This window comes from Macrobrachium rosenbergii, chromosome 9, assembly GCF_040412425.1.
Source record: "Macrobrachium rosenbergii isolate ZJJX-2024 chromosome 9, ASM4041242v1, whole genome shotgun sequence".
NCBI classification, from domain to species: domain Eukaryota; kingdom Metazoa; phylum Arthropoda; class Malacostraca; order Decapoda; family Palaemonidae; genus Macrobrachium; species Macrobrachium rosenbergii.
The window spans coordinates 46222429-46228428 of NC_089749.1; positions in this window are offsets into that span (position 1 = coordinate 46222429).

The following is a 6000-nucleotide window of genomic DNA, read 5'->3' on the forward strand; positions in this document are numbered from 1 at the left end:
CTTTTTTTCCCCATTTAATCTTTACAATCTTAGCTTCTTTCTTCTTTGCTGACATGCTCGCTTTCTTGTTCTAATTGCAATTTTCCGTGTCATTAGAGATCATATTCTCTAAAATATTACTATTACCTGCCTGCCTCTAGATTGCCTGCTGACAGTACTTAATTGCTTAAGTTGTAATTTTTGTTTAAGATCGCAATAACAACCGCTGACAAGAAATATAAAATATCTTTTTAATTAACTTTCCAGTTAAATAATAATAATAATAATAATAATAATAATAATAATAATAATAATAATAATAATAATAATAATAATAATAATAATATAATAATAATAATGTGTGTTCCAGTATTCCTACAAGCATTGCGAGCTAAATTCATTTCCATGAATGAATGTGGATGCAATAGTAAATTCTATTTTGATAAGCGTTTTGCAATACGATGAATGAATTCTTAGAGATAGCTGACAGAATTACGTCAATGAATTATGCCCCAGAGCAATACAAATCACAAAACAGGTCTGGATGGCAGGTTGATATAGCAGCACTGGGATCAGATATTACAGCAGTCAATACAATGCCTAGCAGTACTACCGGTGGCAATAGTAGTATTTACTGTTACCTGTTTTTATTTGGGTATGTTATTTTGTTTGTTAACGTGACTACGCAAAAAAAGGCAGGCACAAATCTTGATGAAAATTTGATCAAACTTGGGGATCATGACTAGCAACAAGTGATAACATTCTGGGTCAGATAGGGCTGTAACGTCTAGGTACAGAAGGGACCTTTTAGAGCAGTGGTTCTTAACCTTTTTCGATGTATGCACCCCTTTCAAATCAGCAGTCAGTTCTCACTCCCCCTGAATTGCTGAAATTAAAAAAAAAAAAAAGTGTATCCTGTACTCTAGTCTGTTGTAACGTTGCCACTTCATTATGCAATTAGTGTAGGTTTTATCTATAGCTCATAGCACTACTGTAGCAATAATAATAATAATTATTATTATCATTATTATTATTATTTTTTTTTTTTGCAGAAAAATTAACATGCGTATATAAAAATATATTTTGCTTTAATTATTCATAGGCATCCTCGCACCCACTTGGGATGCGAACACCCCTGGTTAAGAACCACTGTTTTAGAGGATCGATTACTCAGCCTTGGCGGAGGTTTGCGGCATACGAACGCTTTTGTTTGTTTGATTATGTTAATAACACCAATCAATCGACAATACACATTCGAATATTCTTATTTGTTTTAGCATTAACAATACCACTCAGTCGACAATACAAACACTCAAATTCTTGCCCGAAGTATGTGGTCCCAACTGTGACATTACAATGTTACAGTTAAAGAAGGTGGAAAGTTAAAAGGGGAAGAGACCTAAAGGAACTGATCCGAAGCAAAAGGCAGAAAGCACCGCAGCTGGGGGTCGAAATGACATTGCAAAGAGCTTTTAGTATTGTCGATAAAGCACCCGTGTGGCCGACCCAAAAGTTATAAATATTAATGCTATAACTAGGGTGTCCTATACCAGCAACTTGACTGCATAGGAAGGTCGTGAAGTTAAGTCCCGGACCAAGGGACGTCATATACCTCTCTAGACCTTGTCAAATACCATCCCGAAATTCAGACTAAGGGGCCTTCATTCAGTAGCGGTGAGAGAGGCTGGCCCGGAGCAGGACGATGCCAAGTCTAAACGGGGAGTTCATTAACTGTGTTAAACTCACAGTTGCACAGTGCAAACAATTCATGGTTACGCGCGACATTTTATTACACAAAACAAGACTAACCACAACCAATAAAGCATCATGATCACATAAAATTTAAAAGAGAATTTATGTATCAACGACCATTGTTACGGTCACGTAATTTGTCCTCTTGGTTGGTCTTTTACCTTAATAATCTAAATACTGTAAGTAACAAAATAATAACTAATATATGATCACCAAAAACAAAACAAGATAAGTCTCCTCTATACCTCGCATATGTTTATCCTTCAATCACTGCAGCACTGATGCACAGGTTCACCCTACTCTTGACCTTTGACCTACATTTCAAACTTAGCCTGGATCCTGATCTATAATTATGACAAATGACCTTAATCTCTGTCAGTCTATTTACTGTTTACAGCCTCACTCTCAGCAAGGACAACCATTAATTAAATATATATACAACGGTGTGCTTGTTTATTTATTCACCATACGTTGTTTTTCCATTTTTGAAGGAGTTGGCGCCAGAAGAGTACAGCCTTATGGTTTCTTTCAAGTCATTATGGCTGAGGTTGATAGCCCCTACATCCATCTATCTATCCATCTATTCATACAAACTAATATACATATATATATAAACATATAAATATATATATATATATATATATATATATATATATATATATATATATATATATATATATATATATATATATATATATATATATATATATATATATATATATATATATATATATATATATATATATATATATATATATATATATATAACAAAGACAGGGGCAAACTTAAGGCAGATACAGTGTTGTAGGGTAGTTTGGTTGTTTAAAGTCAGGAACAAGATTATTAATGTACAATGCCTCAGCTATGCTAATTGATGAGGTGAGGTGGTTTTGGAGAGAATTTCAAAATGTTTAATTCGATATCCTGTTTACACTTTTTGGTATGTTCCCGTACATTAAAAAATTCCGGATTATCATCCTGACACCTGTTCTATAACTGACTCCTCGATGACATTCAATTCTCACTTTTCGTTGGCGATGAGAAGCCCAAACATAAGTTCCCACCTTACATTTGGATTTGAATACTTCCCCAAGCAAACGTATATATACCTGGGAGTAAATAGGAAAAGTGCTGTTCATACTGAAATCAGGGGGCAAACCACCTCATCCCAAAATAGCCACTGAAAACCGGAAGGACAGAAGCTACTGAAACCATCCCTATAAAGAAACAATGGGTAACGATTGAATATAATATATATATATATATATATATATATATATATATATATATATATATATATATATATATATATATATATATATATATATATATATATATATATATATATATATATATATATATATATATATATTATATTATATATATATATATATATATATATATATATATATATATATATATATATAAACATATTTATCACATTTTGTGCCGTATTTTTATATTTAAAAATAGACAAGTTTTGTTATTTCTATTTAAAAATCCTCCTGTTTACACAATTCCTATTTCCGGTAACTGCGTTCTCTCTCTCCCTCTCTCGCTACTGTATTTACAAACTTTCAAAGACGCCGCCCACCTTCGCTCTATATTATCACACTGACCTAAATGTTTTGTACAGCAATGACGTCACACCTACATGAATATTCCTTGACCCACTTTTATTTGGTATTTTTCAACATTCCTTCCTTTCCTTCGCCTATACACACGCTCGATTCTTATCGAACCTTGCCAATTAGAGAGCTACTCATCCCCCGTCCCTACCCTCCCCTCCCCTCCCATTTCCTTTCCTCCCCTCCCCTCCCTCTCCCCTCACTCCTGATTTCCAGTAACCGATAATCAAACAAGGTTGGTAATTGCCCTAATTCAATTGCTCAGTGAGTTCGGTATATTCTGCAACATCTTTATTTATTTTATTCAGCTATGCTAAACATTCTTTCATTAATTTATCATATCGTATCATTTATTCATTAATTTATCCATATTATATATATATATATATATATATATATATATATATATATATATATATATATATATGTATGTATGTATGTATGTATATTATGTATATATACATATACATATATATATATATACAGTATGTATGTATATATATATATATATATATATATATATATATATATATATATATATATATATATATATATATATATATATATATATATATATATATATAATCAACAACTATCAGTAATCATTTTCAATAATACCTCATTACGATAAAATCATTTCCTGACCACTCATGTCGTAATCATGAAACACCTCAATAAAAAGAAAACCCCACACCCTAATATCAAAGTCACATCAATAGGGGAACTTGGTTACACATCTTACTAAACAATTCAGGAAATCATGGGGAGAACTCGCGTCATAATCAGATGATGTAATTATTACATATAAGATGATGTAATTATCACAAGATTAATTTTCCCCTTAGAAAAATACAGCTAAATCATAACCATCTACTTATCAATGTAATTCATGGTTTGAAATGACTACCGATTAAATTATTGTTATTAACATTGCAACCAACGTCACGAAAATCGGAAGTATTGCTGACTGGTATGTTGCCTGGGCATGGTAATGCAACCTTCAGATTTGTTGGATACAACTGAAGCTGAAGAACTGCTACAATTCAGCTGGTCTATGACCTGTCAGCCCTCCCACGAAAGGGAGAAAGCCCCTCGAAGGGCAACGCAAAAAGAAAGTAAAAAATGCGCCGAAGTTTCTTCGGCGCAATCGAGTCTTCTGTACAGCCGCTACAGCGTATAATCTGGGCCACCGAAAATAGATCTACCTTTCGGTGGTCTAGGTATAATGCTGCATGAGCCGCGACCCAGAAACTTTAACCACGGCCCGGTGGTGGCCTATCTTATATCGTTGCCAGAAGCACGATTATGTGGCTGTTAAAACTTTACCTGAAATAAAATAGAAACTACTTACGCTAGAGGGTTGCAATTTGGTATGTTGGTGATTGGAGGGTGGATGATCAACATACCAATTGGCAACCCTCTAGTCTTAGCAGTTTTTTAAGATCTGAGGGCGCAAAAAAAAAGTGCGGACAGAAAAAGTACAGACAGAAAAAGTGAAGACAGAAAAAGTACGGACAGAAAAAGTGCGGACAGAAAAATGTGCAGACGGACAGACAAAGGAGGCACAAAAGTTTTCTTTTACAGGAAACTAAAAGCCACTTACAAGCTCGAAACAATGATCTGATATAATAAGAAAAAACTTGCGAGTCTATCCTCTGCGGGTAGCTCGGGAGTGGGACACCACAAAAATGAGGGTGGGTTTTACAGGCGATCTGATAAAAATAAATAAAAATTCAGACTTCCTTCTGCAAGTAGTACGATGCAATCTGAATGATGTGCTGTAAAATAAAAAAAAATGCAGCCTTCTAAAGGCCAGAAACTCTGGAGGGCTATTTACAAAATGGAAATAATGATTCCGTGTACATAACAAACCTACTAACCCTCCTTCTGCAGGTAAATTACTTTATAGAGGCAGAGTATAATTTACAAAATAAGCTACCAAATCATTAAAAACAAAATCAGAAAAAATTACCAACACTCCCTCTGTAGGCAAAGCTCTTTTGGTGGCAAGAACCAATAAATAAATAAAACAAGTAATAAATTAGGCTAAAAAGTGCAATTTACAAGTCGAAACGATGTTCAACAACAGAGTCGAGGGCTTTTTATATTCACGAGTATTCTCGATACTTTTGAAACTGTTTGTATATATACACCAAAACATATCGATGTTATGGATCTGGTATTCTTCAGTTGTTATCATTAATCTAACCACATAATGAATCGAGTCTAGACATTATCAGGAAACGAGTCTCTGTGGAAGGGTATTTAAAAACTCAAGGTAATCTGAGAGAAACGCCTAATGCTATGTTGAAAATTATTATTATTATTATATATTAAAAAATAATGCGTAAGTAGTATTAGCAATAACAGCAGTAGTAATGGTAACAATAATAACAGGATGGTTATTAGTACTCCATGAATGCGCTAGCCTTATACTTTTCATCTATTATTGCTCTCTCTCTCTCTCTCTCATGAATACTCAGCATTTCATAATCCACAGCTCTGCAACTTTACTACCACTACTTCTACTACACTACTGCTATCAGTGTGAATCAGTTTACAAATCCAATCAAACCATTTCTTGTTTTGCCCGTTTTATCACATGCAAGATCTGAACATCCCTGGAATGCAAAACTATTTG